The sequence below is a fragment of the Vulpes lagopus genome, chromosome 7 (assembly GCF_018345385.1).
Source record: "Vulpes lagopus strain Blue_001 chromosome 7, ASM1834538v1, whole genome shotgun sequence".
Lineage (NCBI taxonomy): Eukaryota > Metazoa > Chordata > Mammalia > Carnivora > Canidae > Vulpes > Vulpes lagopus.
In genome coordinates this window covers 51,390,319-51,415,422 of record NC_054830.1, presented here as the reverse complement: position 1 = coordinate 51,415,422, position 25,104 = coordinate 51,390,319, and the positions used below count along the sequence as shown (strand labels likewise).

The following is a 25,104-nucleotide window of genomic DNA, read 5'->3' as shown; positions in this document are numbered from 1 at the left end:
GCACCTGGTACTATACAGAATATATAAAGTGATGAGCAGCCCAGGTGGCTCAGCGGTTTATCGCTGCCTTCGGCCTGGGGCCTGATCCTGGAGACCCAGGATTGAGTCCCATGTCAGGCTCCCTGCGTGGAGCCTGCTTCTCCCTCTGCCTGTGTCTCTGCCATTTTCTCTCTCTCTCTCTCTCTCTCTCTCTCTCTCTGTCTCTCATGAATAAAAAAATTTAAAAAATTAAAAAAGAAATTATATAAAGTGAATCAAATAGGTCCTAAATGATTACATAGTCTAATAGGGAAGATAAAGCAAGTAGATTAATGGCAAATAGTATATATTGTAGTATGTGTATTTGTATAGTATATATCAGTAAATAAATAGGCTATATCACTTTTTATCTTTATATCAGGTACAATGTGACATTATACCATAAAAACAAGACAGATAACATGTTATGTAAATTCAGGGAGAAAGATAAGGAAAGATTATCAGGAGACTCACCAATCTTATTTTGTTCTGTATTATCTAGAAAGGAGGCCCAAGCTGCACAGCCTGTCTTTCAAAGTCACGGCCTCCTGGCTTCAGCCAGTGAGAACAGTGAGGATTAGAACCTTAGTTTAGGACTTTGTGAATTTGAGAGGCTGCAGGAGATGAAGCACAACTGTTAGGGATGCCATTTGAAATAGCAAACTGTGGTCCAAAGAGAGTCAGGTTAGAGATGGAAATCTGTGTGCTTTTTCCTCTCAAGGGATTGATGTGTGAATTGATTTAAAATTGTAGAGTGAAAGGCTGTTGAGACAGAAGAAGAAATAAAGGGGGATGGCACTTTGCAGAAGATCAGCATCAAGGTGTGTTGAATGAGAAAGTGAAATTAGGGAAGGAATCAGGAAGGCAGGAGAACATCGCAGAGGTAGGGAGAGGAACTTCTTCCACCAAGGGGAGTTAGTAGTTTTTGCTGCAGAGAAGTTACTAAGACTGAGAACTAAAGAATGTATTATTAGTGATTTACGAGAGCAAATACATTTCTTAAAAATATATACCTACCTCTACAAAGACTAGAGTGCGAATAAGTAAATAAGTAAGACAGTAAAACTATGGTAGCATTAACATTTTGTAAGTGGCTAATTATTGCAGTTGAATTTCTTCTTCTTTTTTTTTAAGATTTTATTTATTTATTCATGAGAGGCCCAGAGAGAGAGAGAGAGAGAGAGAGAGAGAGAGAGAGAGAGAGGCAGAGACACAGGCAGAGGGAGAAGCAGGCCCCACGCTGGAAGCCCGACGCGGGACCTGATCCCGACGCGGGACCTGATCCCGGGTCCCCAGGATCACACCCCGGACCACAGGCGGCGCAAACCCCTGCACCACCAGGGCTGCCCCAGTTGAATTTATTCTTAAGTTGGGTGTTTTATGGAGCCTTAGAGGCCTATAGGTTTATAGGTCTCTGTAGAAGACCTGTCATAGCTTACGGTCTCCTTGGCTCTGGATTCCAAGTCCGATTTCAGTGTTTCAGCAGTAGTTCTACCAAATATACATTTAACAGTTTTATTTGGAGCCCAAAATGCTTAGAGTCGTTCTTGATAGTCTTTTTCTCACAAACTACCCACCAGCAAATTGTGTTTCATCTACCTTCAGATGTATCCCAAATCTGACCACTTTTTGCCATCATCATTGCTACCACCCTAGACCACAGACACTCACCTCTTGCCTGAATGCCACAGAAGCTCCCTAGCTGCTGTCAACTACTAACTATACACTTTCCATCTGTTCTCAACTCTATTGCTAGAGTGATTCTTTAAAAGTGTAAGTTGGATCCGAGTGCCTGGACGGCTCACTCAATAGCACATGCAACTAACATGATCTCCTGGTTCAATTCAAGTCCCATGTTGGACAGAGCTTACTTTAAAAAAAAATGTAAATCAGATTATGTCACTCCTTTGTTAAAAAATCTTCCAGTGGCTTTCCCTCTCATGCTGAGATAAGAGCTGATGTTCTTTTATAACTTCTGAGGCAAGCTGGCCTCCTCACGACTCCTGGAAGCATGCCCCCGCCCCCTGCCCCATCTCAGGACCTTTGCACTTGCTGTTCCTTCAGCATAGAATGATTTTCCTTCAGGTATCCTCATGGATTGTTCCTTCCCTTTCTTTGTATCTTCACTCAAATGAATCTTCTCAGAGCAGTCCTCCTATCCTCTGCCTGTTCCCCATCTATGACTTGACTGCACATTTCTGTTTATTTTATTTTATTTTATTTATTTTTTTAAAGATTTTATTTATTCATGAGACACAGAGAGAGAGAGAGAGGCAGAGACACAGGCAGAGGGAGAAGAGGCTCCATGCAGGAAGCCCAACATGGGACTTGATCCCAGGTCTCCAGGATCACACCCTGGACTGAAGGTGGCGCTAAACTGCTGAGCCACCCAGACTGCCCCTTCTGTTGTATTTTTATCTAAATTGTCTCTCACATACACTGAAATGTACAATCAATGAAAGAAGAATTTTTGTCTTATTTTATCCACTATAGAATCTCCGGAGCTTACTATGGTGCCTGGCACATGGTAGGTGATCAATAAATATGTACTGAATGCCAACTTATTCTTCCCCAGACTTGGTGGTATTCTGTTACAGACTTTATTAGTCACCTTCATGCATGGACAGGACTTGCCTTTCTTTACAGAGGAGCGAGCTGGTAAAGGATCTCCTTCCTCCACAGCTGCTTGGCCAGCTCCCTCTGCCCACTCAGAAGTTACTCATCTCTAGGTCGTGGGCTGGCAGCATGGTGTAAATTGGCTTTGGCAAAGTTAGAGGTGCATGAGGCATGTTGGGATTTGAATATGGTGAAATTTTTAAAGTAAAGACATTAACATCTCTTCCATTTTGGTAAGCATTGTTTGGAACTTTATTTTGGAATTAATCAATTTTTTTTTTGGAATTAATCAAATTTATACAAAAATTAACTAGTGACATTAAAGGAAATCTCCAGTAGTGACTACAAAATCTCCAAAAGGTGCTACGTATGTCCTGTAAGAAATGTGGGAAGATGCTGCCGTGCTTGGAGGAAAAAGAGAATGGGAACACACTTGGGCTAATTAAGGTGTCGGTTTTATTTTCTGAGAAAGAGAATTCTATGACTTGTAGGCATTTGGGGCTGGTAGACTGTCATTTTGGACAAATCTCAAGGGTTAACATCTATTCTTTTCTACTTATTTCTGGTGAGAACTATGTTCTCTTTGAGGCAATTGTTTCCAGTAATAATTCTTGACAAGTCTGCCTCTCTCACCAAAGTCTAGACTAGTGTCTCTTTTATATGGAAAGCATTTTACCTCTAGGGCATATCAGAAACCCTTGGAGGAGTTTTTTGTTTTTTTGTTTTTACAAATGATTCTGTGTGTGTGTGCATGTGTATGTGTAGATTTTTTGTTTTTACAAATGATTCTGTGTGTATGTGCATGTGTATGTGTATGTGTAGGTATACATATCTTTAGAGATTTTTAAATTTTATTTAATTAATTTTTAAAGATTTTATTTAGTTATTCATCAAAGAGAGAGGCAGAGACAAAGGCAGAAGGAGAAGCAGGCTCCGTGTGGGGAGCCTGATACAGGACTCGATCCCAGGACCCCGGGATCACGCCTTGAGCCAAAGGCAGACTCTCAACCACTGAGCCACCCAAGTGCCCCTATGCAATAAACTTCTGTGACTCCTGAGAGAGAGACAAATGACAGAAAATAAACCAATAGTAGAGATGTAAAAAATGATATAAGCTTATGATCATTTGCTTTTTTGCTTATTTGTTAAAAATTAGAAAATATATATAAAACAATTAACAAAAACTATCTGAAGTCCTCCCTTCTGCCCACAAGATGACTTACTAGTTTTAGTATATAGGCTTCAAACAATTTTTTGTACAAATAGATAACATATCACAAAAATAAAATAATATATAATATTTATGTATTGTTAGCTAGATATACAATTTTTTTGAAAGATTTTTTTTATTTATTCATGAGAGACAGAGAAAGAGAGAGAGAGAGAGAGAGGCAGAGACACAGGCAGAGGGAGAAGCAGGCTCCATGCAGGGAGCCCGACACGAGACTCCATCCTGAGACTCCAGGGTCATGCCCCGGGCCGAAGGCAGGTGCCAAACTGCTGAGCCACTCAGCGATCCCCTAGATATACAATTTTTTATATATACTATGTATATAAAACAAAAGTGGAATCACACATAGAAACCAAACTGAGGGCAGCTTGGGTGGCTCAGCGGTTTAGCGCCGCCTTCAGCCTAGGGCGTGATCCTGGAGACCCGGGATCGAGTCCCACGTCGGGCTCACTGCATGGAGCCTGCTTCTCCCTCTGCCTGTGTCTCTGCCTCTCTCTCTCTCTCTCTCTCTCTCTGTGTCTCTCTTGAATAAATAAATAAAATCTTAAAAAAAAAAAAACTGAAGCAAAACCATGTGTATTGCTTACTTTTTTCACTTAGAATTATTGTGAACATTTCTCCATATCACTAAATGTAGTTCTATAGCATTTTATTTTTTAATTTAAAAATTTTGTTTTAAGCTTTTATTTTTTATTATACTTTTTAGAGAGAGTGTGTGAGTAGGAGAGGCAGAGATAGAGAGAGAGAGAGAGAGAAAAAATCTTAAGCAGGCTCCATGCCCAGTGTGGAGCCTGATTGATGTAGGGCTCGATGTTATGACCCTGGGATCACAACCTGAGCCAAAACCAAGAGTTGGACATTTAACTTTAACCTACTGAGCCATTCAGGTGCCCCCTACATCATTATAGATTTACTGTAACTTATTTTGTAACTTATTACCCAATTATTTTTAGTTTTTTATTATAAACAATGCAGTTATGTGTATTTTTGTATATATATATGTGTGTGTGTGTGTGTGTGTGTGTGTCTGTGTTAGGGAGTTTTTTTTTTTAAGGCGCTTTGTTAGATATGTGAGAGGTATAATCATTTTTCAAGTAAAATACTAAGACACTTCACAATTTTTTTTTAATTTGTGAATATGTTATATGGGTATTATTGCTAAGGTAGAGAATTACTAAGGTAGAGCATCTCTATCTAGTTGGCTGTATTTTAAAGGAATTGCCTATACTGGAAAAAATATGTACAGTTGGGATTGTCTTAGAAAATTGGGATAGATAATTACTAATTATTAGTATAAATTGTTGTGAGCTCATTACCTGCTTTATACATATAGCCCTGGCCCAAAATACTTGATATTCCTATTGACGATCTGGCTTGAAGCCTTTAGGGACATCAGAGGAAGGCTGAACTGTAGTTCTACATGTGCTCTGCTCTGAATGTTTATTTAAATAATTGTTCCATGACTTGTCTTCCAAGTAATTGAAAAGTAATTGTTTATAAGGGGTAACTCAGTTAACCAGAGCTTTTAATTAATATTCTGTTTCTCCCAAACTTCAAATAAATAGGAGTCTGCTGTAGTTGCTTCTTGTACGTACCCTGAATCATTAAGCCTGTGTATGCCTTGTGTCATTGAGTTTAGGTATTTAGGCATTTTAAATTGTCGAGGAGTTAAAATGTTTATCTTGATGAGATAATAGCAATTTAAAGGAGTCTGTTTCTAAATGTGATTGTACCATAGTTGTACTTGGCAAAAATACATAAGCAAATAGAATTTCAATTATTAGGTAATTTATTCTTTGGATTCTGATGCATAGGATTTCTCTGTTCAGACAGGTCCTACCAGTTGTAATTTTTCTCAGAGACATTTTGAAACCTACCTAGCGAATAGTATGTGATGCTTTGTGGTGTCTTTGTTTTGTTTTTGCTTTGTTTTGGTTTATTTCACTTCCTCCTGGGAGCAAACAGCAAGGAATCTAAAGGAGGGAATTGAGGGGACATAATCTAAAATGGAAGCAACAGAAGAAAGTAAAGTCTCACTAGTATGGAAGAATCAGATCATAGGAAGCAGTAATCTGTTCTGTTGGCCAGTCCTTTCCAGAAATACGGTGTTCAGTTGTAAACCATTTTTAAAAGAGAGTCAGTAACAAACTCCATTCCCAGGAAGAAGGAAGTGGAGCAGAATGATGTGTGGTTAAGACTGAGATCGGTGTTGAAGGAACTAGGGTTAATTAATCCAGAGAGAGGTCTAAGGTGAGACAGAAGAGCTAGTTTCTACATGACAAATATTCTTGTTTTAGGTCAGGGATTAGGTTTATCCAGTGCTGTTCTAGTGGGTCTAACTGGGATTTGTGGGTAGAAATTACAGGAATTGATTTCAGTTTGCTGGAAATAAGAAATGTCTAACAGTAGGAGTTGCCTAGGAATGGAATAAAAGGCTCACAGGTGAAATGCTGAGTCCTCAACAGCTAGAGCTAAGGAGTGGGGTGGGGTAGGGGCACCATCCACTGATCTTTTGTATAGTGACTTCTTCAACTCTAGTGGGGAGGTGATATTTAGGTAGCCCCCAGATCCTTTTCAAATCTGAGATGCTTTGGCTTTATTCATTGGTCAGGGACATGCTCAAACTAAACACTTAAACGTTTAAGTCTGTTTCCTACCATTTAGTTAAAACAATTTTAAATGGTTTTCTATTGAGACTTCTGATATCTGTGCAGCCACAACTTGGCTGTATTCCTGCTATCACCGACTACTTACATGTGCATGGGTTGCATCCCAGTGCTATAGACATTCTCTCCAACCCAAAAATTTCTTTAAAAAAATAAAAAAATATTAAGGTACTTGAGGATGTAGATTTACAAAAGAGAATACCTCAGTGTAAAAATTAAATCATTGTATTAATTTAATTAACAATGAAAAAAAACACAATCCATTTCTAAGACATTGATGATATAAAAAAAACCCCGACTGTAAGACTGAATATATGATTTCTGCAATTTATCTACCTGGCCTTTTCACCTAAAGGCATACAAATTTATTTGCTAGATGACTTACCACAGCAATATGTATGAACACAAAAAATGTGATCGTGAATAACAGTCTTCAGTAGGTTTTTTTCTTTTCAATTGTGGTAACAACAGTCATCATGCAACCTACCCTCTTAACACATTTTTTAAAAGATTACTTATTTATTATTTAGAGATTAAGCATGCATAAACTGGGGGAGGGACAGAGAGAGAATCTCAAGCAGACTCCCTGCTGAGTGCTGAGCCCAATTTGGGGCATGACCTCGTGTCCCTGAGATCATGACCTGAGCCATGACCAAGTGTTAGACGCTTAACTGACAGAGCCACCCAGACACCCTCTCCTTTAACACATTTTAAGTGCACGGATTATTATTGTTATTAAAGATTTTATTTATTTATGTGACAGAAAGAGAGAGAGCATAAGCAGGGGGAGTGACAGCCAGAGGGAGAGGGAGAAGCAGACTCCCCTCTGAGCAGGTAGTCCAATTCGGGGCTCCATCCCAGGACCCTGGGATCATGACCTGAGCCAAAGGCAGACACTTAACTGACTGAGCCACCCAGGCACCCCCGAAACAGTATTATTAACTACAAGGCACCATGTTGTACAGCAGAGCTCTAGAATTTACTCATCTTATAGAACTGACACTGGATACCTGTTCAACAGCCACTCCCCGTTTCCCCCAAACCTGGCCCCTGGCCACCAACTTCTACTCTTTCCATGAGTTTGACTGTTTTAGATTCCCCATGTAAGTGGAATCATATGGTATTTGCCCCTCTGTGACTGGCTTACTTCACTTAGCACAATGTCCTCCAGGTCCATCCATGTAGCATATGGCGGGATTTCCTCCCTTTTTAAGGCCGAATAATACTTTATTACATGCACATACTATGTTTTCTTACTATATTAAAGAAATGGAAGAGAAAGAACAGGTATAAAAAAATGAAAACCAATTATACATTAAGATGATGGTAGTCTGGGTAAATTTTTACTCTTTGTACTATGAACTAATTATATACAAATTTTTCAACAGTCTTACGTATGTTATGTATAATATATAATTATAGCTATTAAGATCTCCATATCCAAGATAAATGTGAATTGGGTCATACAGGTTCCTAAGGGTAGGACTTCTTCAGTATTCAGGAAGTCTTACATAGCCAACTGGAATGATGTGTGTTCTGAGTGTCACTGGTAACCTGTTAATACACGAACTCTGTTGTTCAATCCCAGCCCTCTAGTGCTGGCCCCAGGTTCTCAGCTGCCATTGCTGCCAGATCTAAGTTTAACCTATTCATAAAGTTTTACAATTGGAAAGGATTATAGCACACTTTTGGTCCAGTCCCTTTGTTTTATAAATGAGAGTGCAGAAAGAAGAGGTGAGGGCGGTTTAGCGCTGCCTTCAGCCCAGGGTGTGATCCTGGAGACCCAGGATGGAGTCCCACATCGGGCTCCCTGGGTGGAGCCTGCCTCTCCCTCTGCCTGTGCCTCTGCCTCTCTCTCTCCCTCTCTCCATGTCTTTGATGATTAAATAAATAAAATCTTAAAAAAAAAAAAAAAAAAAAAGAAGAAGTGACTTATTTAGGATGACATAGGGAGCTAGAAGTAGACTTGAAACCAGAACTCAGGTCTTCAGATTACTAAATTCGTGCTCTTTTATTACCTCTCTGCAAAAGTCGTAGATTGGACTTTGGTAGCCTTCCTTCCAGGGATTGGTCTGTGTCTAGCTACTCTCCTTTTTGGAGCTGTTTAGATGGAATTTATGCTTAAAAGGAAATGGAAAAAGAAATGGCAAATGTGTTCTCTTATGTTAGTGTTTAGCACAGAGAAACGAAACCCATCATTTTGCTAATCTCAGAAATATTGTTGCATAAAGAAATAGTGCATAACGACAGAGCTGTCCAAATTCTTCAACATAATTTACCAACATATATATATATATATATACACACGTATTTATACATATACATATACATATGTATATATATGTATTAAGTACTGCTAATTTAATTTTGAAACTTGGGAGTTCAGCAGGATGAATTAGTTGTGATTTCCACTTCCTTTTCCTTTTGCTTCTTACTTGGCTTATTCTATATCCTAGACTGATCTTCAGCCGTTGTTTTTATTATAATATTACTCCTTCCATCTCTCCAAAAGGAACCAATGGCGATTCTTCACTACTGTGTGTTACTGTGCAGAGTCAAGCCTGATATAGTCCTGGTCTTCATCCTCTGGCCCCTTATATCTTTTCAGGTATATTCTCTACTGCTTTCTGCCACCCCAAACCCTTCCCTGAACTCATGGCTCATGTCATTTTGGTAGCCTGAACTTACCCGCCCACCCCTGCTTTTTGCTTACCCAACTTTGACCTCGTCCCTTGTCTAAAACCTCCTAACTACTCTGCATGATTCCTTGGTAATCAATCTCTCCTCTTGTAATTACAAAATAATTATTTATCAGTTTTGATTATAAAATGTTTAGAGAAAAGAAAAATTCAGTCAATGAAGAAAATTTCTCCCCTCTCAAGTTCCTAATTTTTCTAAGGTAACCACTGGTAAGTTTCTTTTGTAGCCTTCTCAGGCTTTTTGCATCATGGTCACAAAATGGTTGCCATATCTCCAGGTATCACATATACATTCTAGACAGTAAGTCAGGAAGGGGAGGAAAAGGGTTCTCATGAGCCCAAACTGGCCTTTTTATTAAGAAAAGCGAAAGCTTTCCTAGAAGCTCATAGCAGACTTGTTTTCATGTCTCATTGGCCAGGCCTGTGTTCTCTGGCTACTCCTAGCTATAAGAAATTCTGGCATAGAGTATTTAGGCTTCCTAGCCCCCCTAGTGGAGGTAATAAAGGAGAAGGGAGTTGACTGTGTATTTTGAGTTAACCATCAGATTGTGTCTACTACACACAACATATTATTTTCATACTGGATTTTTATAAAAGTTAACTTTATAAAAAACCACTTTACTACAGTTTCCTATTGTTTTGAGTAATTTTTCAGTTTTTTTTTCTCAGCTTCCCAGTATGTCATTTTAAAATTATGAAAATTCTGCCTTTTTTTTTTTTTAAAGATTTTATTTATTTATTCATGAGAGAGAGAGAGAGGCAGAAGGAGAAGCAGGCTCCATGTAGGGACCCTGACGTGGGACTCGATCCCAGGATCAGGTCCTGGGCCAAAGGCAGGTGCTAAACTGCTGAGCCATCCAGGGATCCCAAATTCTGCCTTTTTTAAATAGTTTTTTAAACCTCATCAAGCAGCTTTCAGTTCCAAGTAATGGAAAACTGAATCAAAATGATTTTAAAAATAAAAGGAACTTATTAATTCACTTAGCTGCAAAGTCTGAAGGTAGGATGGACTTCAGGGGCAGTGAGATTCAAAGAATCCTGATGTTATCAGGTTCTGGCTTTATTTCCCTGTGATTTTCCTGAGTATGTGGGTTTGTCCTTGGGTCAGTCTTCTTTGTAGTAAGCTGCATGGGTACATCATATGAGTCCGAGAAGACTGTCTCTTCTCGCAGCTCTCTTATCTTCTTTCCAGAAAGCCTACAGCAAACATGTGCAAGGCATGTTCTTTTTTTTTTTTTTTCTAAGATTTTATTTATTTATTCATGAGAGAGACAGAGAGGGAGAAGCAGGCTCCCTGTGGGGAGCCAGATGTGGGACTCCATCCCCGGACCCTGGGATCCGACCTGAGCCAAAGGCTGACACTCAGCCACCGAGCCACCCAGTGCCCCATGCAAGGTGTGTTCTTATCCTTGAATCAACTCCTGTGATTTCCTGAAGCCTGTCCTTTATACACCTGATCTGGTTTTTATCCATGCCTGTTTCTTTTACTGTTTTTAATGTGGCATCTATTTCTGTCACAGCCGAATTTTTCCTTTTTGTTTCTTTCCTGAACTTTTCTATATTCATCTTTCCATGTGGTCATACTGTTTCTTCAAAATAGAGCTTTTACTTCAGAGTTTATGCTTTTTCTTCTTTTTTTTTTGGTAAATCTTGTAGAGAAATGTTGGTTCACTACTTTCAACATTCTTTGTATAATTTCCCTAGTATGTTTTCTCAAACACCTTGTTACTTGTAATGTTTCTTTGCTTTTTTTTTTTTAAAGTAGGCTCCAAGCCCAGTGTGGAGCCCAGTATGGGGCTTGAACTCATGACCCTGAGATCCAGACCTGAGCTGAGATCAAGAATTGGATGTTTGTGATGTCTGAGTGGTTCAATGGTTGAGTATCTGCCTTTGGCTCAGGTTGTGATCCCAGGGTCCTGGGATCAAGTCCTGCATAGGGCTCCCATGGGGAGCCTGCTTCTCCCTCTGCCTATGCCTCTACCTGTCTCTGTGTCTCTCATGAGTAAATAAAATCTTCAAAAAAAAAAGAAAAAAGTTGGATGTTTAACCAACTGAGCCACCCAGGCACCCCTTATTTGCTTCATGTTGCATTGGTGATGGTTCCTTTCTCATTATTACCCAGTTTGAAATGGGACTTGTTCTTTCTGCAGTAGCAGTTGGCTGAATGATGTTGAGTTGGGAGTGTTTGGGGAGATGCTGGTACTATATAGGCAGCTAGACTTTCAGTCTGTTGCCTCACAGCACTTTGTTACTGGCACTCCATCCTGAGGGTATGTATTTCTTCTCTCTAGCAGAGTAGGAATGTGGGCCGTCCCACGAAGCCCATATGCCCAGGTCCTTGTTATATAGTGTTTGAATAGATAAAGAAGCAGGTATATGTATTCATTTTTTAAAACATTCATTCATTCATTTATCATTTGTTTTTATTGAAGTTCAATTTGCCAACATATAGTATAACACCCAGTGCTCATCCCATCAAGTGCCCTCCTCAGTGCCATCATCCAGTTACCCAGACCCCCTTCCCACCTCCTCTTCCACTACCTTTTGTTCCTTTCCCAGAATTAGGAGTCTCTCATGGTTTGCCTCCCTCTCTCATTTTTCCCACTCCATTCCCCTCCTTTCCCCTATAATCCCTTTCACTATTTCTTATATTCCCTGTATGAGTGAAAACATATGATGATTGTCCTTCCTGATTGACATATTTCACTAAGCATAATACCCTCCAGTTCCATTCATGTCAAGTCAAATGGTGGGTATTCGTTCTTTCTAATGGCTGAGTAATATTCCATCGTATATATGGACCACATCTTCTTTATCCATCCATCTGTCAGTAGACATTGTGGCTCCTTCCGTAGTTTGGCTATTGTCGGCATTGCTACTATAAATATTAGAGTGCAGATGATCCGGCATTTCACTGCAGCTGTATCTTTGGGGCAAATCCCCAGTAGTGCAATTGCTGGGTTGTAGGGTAGCTCTATTTTTAACTCTTTGAGGAACCTCCACACAGTTTTCCAGAGTAGCTGTACCAGTTCACATTCGCACCAACAGTGTAAGAGGGTTCTCCTTTTTCCACATCCTCTCCAACATTTGTTGTTTCCTGTCTTGCAAATTTTCGCCATTCTCGCTGATGTGAGGTGGTATCTCATTGTGGTTTTGATTTGTATTTCCCTGATGGCACGTGATGCGGAGCATTTTCTCATGTGTTTGTTGGCATGTCTATGTCTTCTTTGGTGAAATTTCAGTTCATGTCTTCTGCCTATTTCATGTTTGGATTTTTTGTTTCTTGGGTATTGAGTTTGACAAGTTCTTTATAGATCTTAGATACTAGCCCTTTATCTGGTATGTTATTTGCAAACGTCTTCTCCCATTCTGTAGGTTGTCTTTTAGTTTTGCTGACTGTTTCTTTTGCTGTGCAGGAGCTTTTTATCTTGATTAAGTCCCAGTAGTTCATTTTTGCTTTGTTTCCCTTGCCTTTATAGATGTATCTTTTTTTTTTAAATATTATTTTGTATCCTTTTTTTAAAAAGTATTTTATTTCTTTATTCATGAGAGACACAGGCAGAGAGAGAAGCAGGCTCCATGCAGGGAGCCTGACGTGGGACTCCATCCCAGGTCTCCAGGACCATGCCCTGGGCTGAAGGCAGTGCTAAGCCACTGAGCCACTCGGGCTTCCCATTCATAGATGTATCTCACAAGAAGTTTCTGTAGCCAAGTTTAAAAAGATTGTTGCCGGGGATCCCTGGGTGGCGCAGCGGTTTGGCGCCTGCCTTTGGCCCAGGGCGCGATCCTGGAGACCCGGGATCGAATCCCACATCAGGCTCCCGGTGCATGGAGCCTGCTTCTCCCTCTGCCTGTGTCTCTGCCTCTCTCTCTCTCTCTGTGACTATCATAAATAAATTAAAAAAAAAAAAAAAAAAAAAAAATAAAAAGATTGTTGCCTGTGTTCTCCTCTAGAATTTTGATGGATTCGGGGTGCCTGGGTGGCTCAGCAGTTGAGCATCTGCCTTCGGCCCAGGGCATGATCCTGGAGACCCGGGATCAAGTCCTGCATCGGGCTCCCCGCAGGGAGCCTGCTTCTCCCTCTGCCTGTGTCTCTGCCTCTCTCTGTGTCTTTCACGAATAAATAAATAAAATATCTTTTTTAAAAAAGAATTTTGACGGATTCTTGTCTCACATTTAGATTTTTCAACCATTTTGAGTTTATCTTTCTTTGTGTATGGTGTAAGAGGATGGTCCAGTTTCATTCTTCTGCATGTGGCTGTCCAATTTTCCCAACACCATTTATTGAAGAGACTGTCCTTTTTCCAGTGGATATTCTTTCCTGATTTGTTGAATATTAGTTGACCATAGAGTTGAGTGCCCATTTCTGGGTTCTCTATTCTATGTATTCATTTTTGTGAGGACCTTCATGTATCATAGATTTGCTGTTGGTCCCACAGCTACTGTGATGAAACAACCATATGATGAATTGGTTTTTTGTTTGTTGTTCTGTGTTCTTTCCTTTTTTTTTTTTTTTTAAGATTTATTTATTTATTTTAGAGAGAGAGTGCGCAAGTGCAGGGGTAGGGGAGAGGCATAGAGAGTCTTTTAAGCCGACTTCGATCTCACAACCCTGAGATCACGACCTAAGCCGAAACCAAGAGTCAGACGCCCAGGTTGCACCATCCAGGCAGCTCTTGTGTTCTGTGTTCTTGATGTATTATGGAAGCAAAGCTGAAATGAAAGTTCAGTTAACATAAAACTTGAGTCTTTGGATCTCAAAGTTTTTTAATTTTTAGAACTCAATGTGAATGATTTTTTACTGGCATTTCATATACCCAGGTCCCCAAAGAGATAGATATATTTTAAAAATTTATAACATTATTCATAGAAAAAAAAATTCTACTGAGATAGAGATACGCTGAAATGTAAAAGATGAAACTCAAATTTTGAAATAGGGATATTTCAGAATTTGAGTGACAGTATACTTTATAGTACAAAGGAAAGAATTTCCATAGTGAATAGAAATTCAATAGAAAGGAAGAGAATTTGGCATCTGTTGGGTGCCTGCTGATAGTAGCAGCAGGCTGTTTCAGAGTAAATAAGCAAAGAAGTTGGGTCTCAGGGAGTACTTGGTCTATCCAGGAGATAAAGCCATGTGAGATTATAGCAGATTGTATTAACAATGCCATCATGGAGGGGTGGCATCCCAAGAGAGTGATCAGTCTGTGGAAAGTGTTGGCATTATCCCCATTTTTCAAAGATAAAGAGTGAGATCAGAGGTATTATGTAATACACCTGAACTCACATAGCTACTCCTTTGCAGAATCAAAGTTGGAACCTGCTTCTGACTAGCTCCTGGCCTCCAGGATTGCACATTTTAATTATTTCAATATTTTAAGCTAGTTTTGCCCTGAGTAATCCCTTGAAGTTCACTTAATATGTCTATGGAAAACTCATTGAGCTATAGTAAATATTTTACTTTGTTTGTGTCTTGGGAAATACCACTGGGAATGTCTTGACCCTCAACCCTGCCTTGAAATTCTATTCTTGTGAGGGCCCAGACAAATGCCATTTTCTTTGTGAAGCCACACCTAAATCCCTTCAAAAAACAGTATCTCTCTTTCCTTTGCTTCCTATGGTTTGTTTATAGTTCTTGTTGTTTGCCCTCTGGCATATGCTCTTCAAGGACGGGGACTGTGTCTTATTCATCTTTGGGCCCCCATCCCTTCTAGGCCAGTGAAGTGGTATTACCATTAATGTGGCTCTGGCCTTTTTTTTTTTTTTTTTAAGATTTTATTTATTTATTTGAGAGAGAGACACCATGAGCATTGGTAGGGACAGAGGAAGAAGCTGACTCCCTGCTGAGCATGGAGCTGGACATTGGGCTCCACCTCGGACTCTGGGATGATGATGACAAAGGCAGACACTTAACTGACTGAGCCACCCAGGCGCCCTCTGGCCATGTTTTTATGAATGTCTTGCTTGCCATATGTCTAGAGTCCCAAAGACAAGTAAACAGTACTTGGAGGCAGTAAGATTGTGTCTGTGCTGGGTAGATTTTCACCTCTACTATGATCCTGGGCAGGATAAATTTGTACCTAAGGTTTGGAGAGTAGGGGTCAGATGTATATGGATGGTTTGGTTGGATGTCTCTCCTTCTGGGGCTCAGCAACACTCTTAACAACAACAAAAATTCTAGGTATCTCTATATAGTGTTTTTTAGCAACAGCTAAATAGCACTTTTCAGGTCTTCAAGATATTTTCACATTCACGTACTAAGTGCACACAGTAGGCATGTCAATACTTTATAATTGCATATTAGGCAAGTTATTCAGACTCTTATCTTTTTGTTCCTTGTGAACTAAATAAATATGCATTTATGAGTGAGAATTAAAGGCTTGATTTTTCTTTCATGAAGAGTAGTGGGCCACGTGCCAGGTGAATAAAAAGAAAGGTCTAGAAAGAGTTTGTGTATTCATTCTTTTCTCTGTGGCCTTCCCAGTCTATTAAAATTGGCAGCTGGTTCTTTAATTAATGATGATATTAAAGCAGCAAACACACTGCAGTGCTCTGCCGGAAGAGAATTGGAAGGTTTGCTTAAACACGGGAAAGAAAGCTTTTTCTTTTTCTTTTTTATGTGTCAGCCTTCCAAAGGAAAATATATTGGTGTACCTTTCCTTGGTGGTTCCAGGCCAAACGCGAAGTGTTTTAGCCTGCACTTTGGAAGCAGTTGTACTTTTAGAGCATCTATAAATAAAATATGGCCATTTGGTTATTTGTGTGGGAAGTGCAGCACTAAGCGTGCAGGTGCAAAGCTCTATTTTCTCATGTTTCTCTCTCTCTTTTTCAAACTTGTTTTCCTGGGAAAATGGAGAGCAGGGAACAGGAAGAATCATTTATTTTGATGCTGCGTAAATCGGCATTACTGCCACAAGGATCATAATTTTCTTGTTGGCAACCTGTACCACAGGGCTGTTAGCACAGATATCCTGTGACAGGAGGCTTGAACAAGGAGAGTCGCAAAGAACACTGATAGCCATTCAAAAGTAATAGGATCATACGTGAAACTTTTATGGTGAACTGGTCAGGCTCCTTAACCCTCTGGTAACTACCTAGAACGAAACCAAACCGAGAGCTAAAGACAACCAGGAGTTTTAGGTATTTTCATTCTTATTGAGCTGAAAAGTCCGATCCCCCTAGGGAGCAGATGTCTTGCCTTCATGTCCTCCCCAAGAAATGTAGAACTTTTAATTACTTTAAGACCTCTTGTTGTTATTGTTGGTATTGCAATTCAAACCATCAGGAAAATGAGCTAAACAATTTTCTTCATGTCCATTGTTGGGTAGTGTGTGTGTGTGTGTGTGTGTGTGTGTGTGTCTTTTTTTTTTTGCCCTGGGAGGTACAGTGTGCTCTTTCTCTCCACATGCTTTCAGTCAGTAAACCAAAGAAAAACCACCCATAAACCCAGCACAAAAAGCCATCTCTAAATAGTAAATACCACCATTTATTATATAAAACATGAAATTCTGTCTTGAGATTGCAAATGAACATGGCAGCCTATGGTTGGGTAGGGATGAGGGGCACAAAAGGAAGGGAGGAATTAACCGTAACCCTAGGATTTTAAGGCTGATTCATGCACAGAGGAGGTTGAAGGAAGGATGTTGTATATTGAAGTGGGGCATATAGTGCATTAGAAAGAAGGAGTGAGGCTTAGGGAAGTATATAAGTAATGTACATTTTGTGTGATGTCAAGAGAGTAAATCTGTTCTGGTATTAGACCCCATTTTTAATTTTATTTTTGACAATTTTGTTTATTTATTAGAGAGCTCATGAGCAGGGGGAGGGGCAGAGGGTGAGAGAGAAGCAGACTCTTCACTGAGCTGGGAGCCAGATGGGATGGGAGGCTCCATCCCAGGACCTCAGGATCTTCACCTGAGCCAAAGGCAGATGCTTAACCGCCTGAGCCACCTAGATGCCCCTACATCCCTGTTTTTAATGCAGTCTGCAGGATAGGTTTTGTTTCATCTGAATAATGGATAAGTCATCAATGTGATTTTTAAATATTTGACAACTTTTAGGGTAAGGATACTAAATTTAAGTGAGGCATGCATCACGATCATATTTTTAAAATTAAGAAAAAAAAAAAAGGTGCGTGTGGGTTCCTTGGCAGATCCACAGTCATCTGAAATTATTTTCCCCTCTTCAGGATGCACAGAGGAGGTATGTGGCAGGGGCATTCCTGGATTCTCCTTCCAGAAATCCACAGAAGTCTAATTAAGCATAAGGAAACTGCTAACCGGCAAAAAAGACGACCTTTGTTCCCACATTTTTATAGATGTTTCTGTTTGAAGTTCTTTGGGAGGGAGGGAGTGGCCAGGGCAGTCTTACTGTCTGAACAGGCTCTGCTTCTCCTTGTGGGATACCAAGAAACTTCATCATCTGCGGGAGGAATGGCGTGAATAGTTCCCTACATTCGTACGTGCTTTGTAGTTCATGCAATGCTCTAATAGCCGTGGCTCCCTGGGTCCTTGACAGCCTGTGTGATGGGCAAGTGAAGTTTTATCGTACCCCGTTTGCAGAGAAGGCAATGAAGCCTGGGAGAGGGAGAGTTCGCTAAGAACTAGGAACCTAACTTTTCTGACTCCCAATCTAGTGCCGTCTGTCTGTCTTTCTTTCTTTCTTTCTTTCTTTCTTTCTTTCTTTCTTTCTTTCTTTCTTCCTTCCTTCCTTCCTTTCCTTTCCTTTCCTTTCCTTTCCTTTCCTTTCCTTTCCTTTCCTTTCCTTTCCTTTCCTTTTCTTTCTTTTCTTTCATTTCTTTATTTTTACTGGAAAGCCAGTCTGAGATTGCAGAGTACAAAACGTAGGCTCATCATTGTTATCAGTTTCCAGTCTTACCTGCTTCTCCTCCTTCGCCTCCCCATTCCTGACTTCCTCTGGGGATGGCTATGTTCCCCTGCAGCTGTTCCTCCTTGGCTTAGTCCTTAATTCTTAGACCTTCTTCTCCCTTGCCCTTGGCTCTCATTCCCTCCCCAGGGTTGGGGTTTGCTGTTCCTGCGGCCAGAGTTGTCAGTGCTTCTCTGGGAGGCTGGAATGTCATCAGTCTTCTGAGCCTGGTTAGAAACCTAGTTCTTTATTGATCACCTGCCAGGTGCCAGGCATGGTCTAGGTGCTGGGGAGGCAATGGCCATTAACCAGAGGAGCATACAAATGTGACATCACAGTTGAGTCCTCCTCAAGAAGGTTCATGGTGCTGCACGTTACTAAACATTCACCATCACCAGCTTGACTAGATGCACATACTGTGGAAATGCTGCTCTGCTCCCCCAGTAAATACCCTGTCTCATTTCCAGGATCCCTCACACACTACACACCCTTACCCATTTGTAGGTAAGCAGAAAAGCCTGGTGTATACATTTCTGGTATTATAAAATAGTTGAGTGTCGGCAGTTTATAAATCTCTAAGTTTTCTTCTGGCTACTGAGTGTCAGTGGTTGAAGGAGACAGGCTGAGAATGGGGGGATTTGCTGGTCTCTTCCTTGTAAAGCAAGACACAATGTGTAAATTGAGATGATGGGGTTCACAGTCCAGCTTCCTACTGGGAAGGAATTTGAGCTGTGTCTAAGATTGGCTCAAGGGGATCCCTGGGTGGCTCAGCGATTTTGCGCCTGCCTTTGGCCCAGGGCGCCATCCTGGAGTCCCGGGATCGAGTCCCACGTTGGGCTCCCTTCATGGAGCCTACTTCTCCCTCTGCCTGTGTCTCTGCCCCCGCCCCCTCTGTCTATTATAAATAAATAAAAATAAATCTTAAAAGAAAAAAAAAGATTGGCTCAAGTCGTCCCCTAGTCCTGCCCAGGAGTAACTCATTGGGATGTCCTTGAACTCTGGAGGGTGTGGAAGGCAAGGGGTTTCCTCAGCCAGGCACTTGACTAAATTCAACTCAACATTCCCACTGCAGAGCTCCTGAACATCAAGGAGAGGGGCGCGTGTGAAAATGATGTAGGGAGCTATTTTCAGACTGTACTGAGTGCAGCTGTTTCCTGGGCGTAAATTCAAAATACATCTTTCTGGGCCCCACTGTGTCCTACCCCAGATTTACTAAATCAGCCTCCAGAAACATTGCCGGGGCCTGCATGGTTTTGAGTCTCCTGGGTGATTGTGATAGGTGTCCAGGATGGGAAACTGCTCTTCTAGTTGATGAACTACTGGTGCCCTAAGGCTGCAATGTCCTCACTAATGGAAGCATCAGTGAAAACATGCAAAGGGTGATTGATGGGGCTATGTGTGCCAATCCATCCTTGGAAAAATCTGATTGTGTTGTGAAAAGAATTTGATGGCATTGACTATTGTTTGACTCAACTGAATATTTACAACAAAGGGACACCTGGGTGGCTCAGCAGTTGAGCGCCTGCCTTCTGCCCAGGGCATGATCCTGTGGGATCGAGTCCCACATCATGTTCCCTGCAGGGAGCCTGCTTCTCCCTCTGCCTGCGTCTCTGCCTCTCTCTCTCTGTGTTGCTCATGAATAAATAAATAAAATCTTAAAAAAAAAAGAACATTTGCAACAAAACCTTTTTTATTCTACTTTAGGCTACTAAATATAGTTGACTGGGTGAAAAAAAAATCTGAGCCATCTGCTTGCTTTATGAAGACTCTGTCTTCCTTCACTGGGGCTTTAGGTCAGCAATCCAGAGAACTTTAAATGCCTACTCCCATAGGCATTGGGGCATATACAAAGAAAAATAAGACATGATGTAGCTTTAAAGAGATCACAATGTTATGAGGAAGATGGATTTATTTAAAAGTTTTAAGGTACAGTTCTTAAAAGCGTGTCTTTTTTTTTTTTTTTAAGGTTTTATTTATTTGTTCATGAGAGACAGAAAGAGGCAGAGACACAGGCAGAGGGAGAAGCTGGCTCTCTGCAGGGAGTCTGATGCAAGACTTGATCCCAGGACCCAGGGATCATGACCTGAGCCAAAGGCAGACACTCAACCACTGAGCCACCCAGGTGCCCCATTACAGTCATGCCTTAATCTTAACATTGCAGATGATCTGTTTTTCATATCCAGTTTAAAAAACATTTCTTTTTTAGAGATTTTATTTATTAGAGTGAGAGAGTGCTCATGCTCACAAGTGTCAGAGGTGGAAAGGGCAGAGGGAGAGGGAGAGGCAGACTCCCCACTGAGCCGGGAACCCAATGTGGGGCTCAATCCCAGGACCCTGGGATCAAGACCTGGAGCCAAAGGCAGACACTTAACAGACTGAGCCACCAAGGTGCCTCATACCCAGTTTTTATTCTGTTGCTTTCTGCAGATCTAATGTGAAACTTGCCCCTTCTAAGTTAATAGTCCTTATAGCCTTCAAAAACTCTTATTTTTAGTTCAAAGTAAGACCTGGAGTGTAGTAGAAAAGCTTCAAATCTAGAGCTACCACCGCTTCTGTGAGTTTGGACAAGCCACTTAGCCTGTGTGATATCTGCTTCCTCATCTGTAAAACTGTGATAGTCCCTGACAGCATTGTTGTGGGGATTAAAAAAGACACCAAGTATGTAAAAGAGCCTAATGCTATACGCCATGTACTTGCCCAACACCTAGTACTGTCCTTTGTCTTTTATCCCTTCATCTTTAGGGAGAAAATAACGTTTTGAGACAATAGGAAATTGACTTCTTGAGCTGTATCAGCCACTGATTATATGGCCAAGAAGAAAAATTCTAATAATGGTTTGCTTGAACCAGGGTTTCTTATTAATGAAGAAACCAAATGTTGCCATTTTGGTCTAGCTAACTCTTTGTTGTGGGGGTTGTTCTGTGTACTATAGCATGTTTGGCATTATTGCTGGCCTCCATCTGCTGGTAGATGCCAGTGACAGCCCCAAGTTGTGACAGCCAGGCATCACCAAATGTCCCCCAGGAAGGGAGTGAAGCAAAAGTGCCCTGAGAGGCACTATTGGTCAGAGGAGTATAAAGTAAAACCACAGTGTGGCTGCTCCATACTTAATAGAATAGTGGGAATGAAAAAGATCGAAAAGTGTTGGCCAGGATGAGGAACAACCTGAAATCCATACACCACTGGCAGGACTCTGTATTGGTACAACTGCTTTGTTGTCATTGTGTGGCAACTAAGGTGAAAAAGATAAAATGTAAAGCTGCAGAAAAAATATAAAAAGTATAAATATCTGATTTTAAGACTTTATAAAAACAATAGCAATAGCAACAGTAACAAAAAACCCCAGCTATATGCTCACCAAAGACATGCACTAGCAGATTTGTAGCAAACATATTATAATAGCCCCCAAATAGAGACTGCCTAACTCAATGCCCATCAACAATAGAATGAAAGAAGTGTCCTCTGGTAGGGCAATGTAATGCTATACAGCAGTGAAAAAGAATGATTTTTTCATCTGTGCATAAAAATAAGGGTAACACACTGGGTGCCTGGTGGCTTGGTTGGTTGAGCATCCAACTCTTGATTTCAGCTCAGATCATGATCTCAGGGTCATGAGATCAAGTCCTTTGATGGGCTCCATGCTCAGTGGGGAGTCTGCTTGAGATTCTTTCTCTCCCTCTCTCTCTGCCCCTCTGCTTGCATGTTCTCTCTCTCAAAGAAATAAAATCTTTTTTTAAAAAAAGAGAAGGATAACACTCATAAAATTGAGTGAAAGAATCCAGTCACAGTACATAACATATTCTATTTACATGAAGTGATCAAACTAATTTATGCTGTGAAAGGTTAGGATATTAGTTACCTTATGCAGGTAGTGACCAAAAGGGGGCCCAAGGCAGAGGAGCATTAAAATTCTCTTTTATTTTTTTTATCATTTTTTAAAGATTTTATTTATTTGTTCATGAGAGAGACAGAGATAGAGGCAGAGACATAGGCAGAGGGAGAAGCAAGCTCTTTGCTGGGAGCCCAATGCGGGACTCAGTCCCAGGACCCTGGGATCACCACCTGAGCCAAAGGCAGCTGCTCAACTACTGAGCCACCCAGGCGCCCCTAAAATTCTCTTTTAAAATACCTGGTGTGGGGACTGTTTTCTGGATGGGATCCTAACTGGTGGAATGGGTAGAAAATCTATTTCTACCCTCCAGATTCTGGAGGTAGAAAAATGCTGCATACTGAAGTACTGTAAAGGCAGTGGTACTGTGGGACTATCAGTTGATGTTAGCACTTCAAATGCTAAATATTTTGGTATTCTCCCTCCTTTGGATTTCATCTCTGATTTTTATTGTGGAAGGCAGTTCCAGCCAGCCTTGAAGGAATACATTTATGGATGATTATGATTTGTGAGAATGTGAATATCAGAATAATATTTTATTTGTGAAAGTTCTTTGGATGGGCTTTACTGAACCTAAGTAATTTTTAGTAATGAAAACCTGTAAAATAATAATTCTGTTTGCAACAAAACATTTGTGTTGTCAAGCATATAAGGTACTAGTTGTAAAACTTATAAGGTTTGGTGTTTTGCAAGAGACTTCTCCTTCCTTGGGAATGCTAATTGATTCAATTCCTTCTCCCAGTACTGATTTATTCCAGTTTAAGACTTCAGTCCTGAGATGGTAGCTAAATTTGTCACGACGATCACTTGGTAACGTATATAAATGTTGATTCACTATGTAGTGCACCTGAAACCAATATGGTATTGTACATCCACTATGCTTCAAAATATATATAAGATATAAAATAATACTTTTAAAATACTATTAATATCTTAAATTCATGTCAGTAAAGATTTCCTATTCAATCATTTGATATTAATTGAATTGGTTTTGCTAGTATTTTAATTTTTACAAAGTTTAGTAATTGTTGAAAGATATTTGCTGTGAGGCTCCATGGCAGGCCAACGTGGAGTCTACTTAAAAGAAATATATTTGCTGTGACTTTTAAAAATAAATAAATTAACAGGTTTATTGTGTTTGAAATATAAGGTCTATCAGGTGAAAATGGCCCAAATTGTGGGGGTTTGCATTCTCAAAATTGTCATTACATTTTAAAAGTCACCCCCAGAGGGCGCTGTTGTATTGAAAGTTTAAATCTTTGAAGCACCATTTTATTTTTATTTATTTTTTGAAGTACATATATTTGTGCTAAAATTCTACACTAGAGTAAGTAATCTAGTAAAACTTAATAGAAGTTGAGAGTGTTTTGGGGAACCTGGCTGGCCAAGTCTGTAGAGCATGCGACTCTCCATCTTCGGGTCATGGATTGATAAGAGCTTCATGTTGATTGTAGAGATTACTTAAAAATAAAATCATAAAAAAAAAAAAAAAAAGAAGTCGAAGGGTGTCTGGGTGGCTCAGGCAGTTAGGCCTATGCCTTCAGTTCAGGTCATAATCCTGCCCCCTCAGCCAGGAGCCTGCTTCTCCCTTTCCCTCTGCCCTTCCCTTGCTTGTGTTCTCTCTCTCGCTTTTTCTCCTCTCTCTCTCTAATAAATAAATAATTTTAAAAAGTTGAATATTTTAACTTAGAAATGGTACTATTTTATAAACAAAGAAGTCAAGATAGGGCAGCCCCGGTGGCGCAGCGGTTTGGCGCCGCCTGCAGCCTGGAGTGTGACCCTGGAGACTCCGGATCGAGTCCCATGTCGGGCTCCCTGCATGGAGCCTGCTTCTCCCTCTGCCTGTGTCTCTGCCTCTCTCTCTCTCTGTGTCTATGAGTAAATAAATAAAATCTTAAAAAAAAAAAAAAAGAAGTCAAGATATACAGCTCACTAGTATTTACTTTTGTGAAAAAGTTGACAGGGATCCCGAGGTGGTTCAGCAGTTTAGAACCTGCCTTCAGCCGAAGGCCTGATCCTGGAGTCCTGGGATCGAGTCCCACATCAGGCTCCCTTGCGTGGGGCCTGCTTCTCCCTCTGCCTGTGTCTCTGCCTCTCTCTCTCTCTGTCTCTTTCTCTGTGTCTCTCATGAATAAATAAATAAAATCTTAAAAAAAAAGTTTGCAAAATAGTATATATGTGAGCAACTCCAAGTTAGAAAAATAAGCAATATTTTATTATATATTTAGGAATTATTTCCTCGAAAGAAAATACAGTTAAGATAGGAAACCTGATAGATATGTAGGTTCACCTCATTGATACTGGAAGCATTTGAAAATTATTTGGTTTAGGTATCTTATTTAGTTCAACAGCCATGTTGTTGAAGACCTTTGCGTGCAAAGCAGTCTTTATAAACTGGTGGGAGAGAGATACATATATTATCTCATAGTCTCCTTTGTTTTATATATTTTAAGATTTTATTTATTTATTCATGAGGGACACACAGAGAGGCAGAGACACAGGCAGAGGGAGAAGCAGACTCCATGCAGGGAGCCCGATGTGAGACTCGATCCTGGAACCCGGAATCACGCCCTGAGCCGAAAGCAGATGCTCAACTGTTGAGCCACCCAGGTGTCCCATCTCCCTTGTTTTAGAATTAAGTGCAGTATATCTGTTTTTTTAAAAACAGATTTTATTTATTTATTAGAACATCAGTGAAGGGGTGAGACAAAGGAAGAGGGAGAATTAGACTCCCCATTAAGCAGGGAGCCTGGTGCCACGTTGGTTCCCAGGACCCTGAGATTATGACCTGAGCTGAAGGCAGATGCTTAACCAACTGAGCCACGTGGGCACCCCAAGTGCAGTATATCTAAAATACAGATTATAGAGATTAATCCTAGCTAATGGGGTTCTTGAAGAAGTTGGGGTTTTAGCTAGGCTTTGAGGAGCCACAGAACTTTGCATTCTGAACAATATTTAACGGAAAAGAAAGTTTGGTTTCTTAAGTCTTTTTTCTTGACACTCAATCTAGATGTTCATTTAATCCCTTTTCTGTGCTTTCCTTCTTACAACCTTTGTCTTAGTAATTAGTATAATTAGATAAAAAAGGAAATGTGCCTTGCCCAAGAAAATGTTGTATGA

General features: G+C 40.4%; 1 protein-coding gene across 6 annotated transcripts in view; it reads left to right on the top strand.

The window, feature by feature from the left end:
- Positions 1-25,104, top strand: part of VGLL4 (vestigial like family member 4) — a 165,068-nt gene that overhangs the window by 46,832 nt on the left and 93,132 nt on the right. The window contains exon 2 of one of the 6 annotated variants that reach the window (XM_041763276.1): positions 9,044-9,139. The exons of the other annotated variants lie outside the window; for them this stretch is intronic. The gene's annotated coding sequence lies outside the window, so the exon portion shown is untranslated. The remainder of the gene's footprint in view (positions 1-9,043; positions 9,140-25,104) is intronic. 6 annotated transcript variants of the gene reach the window in all.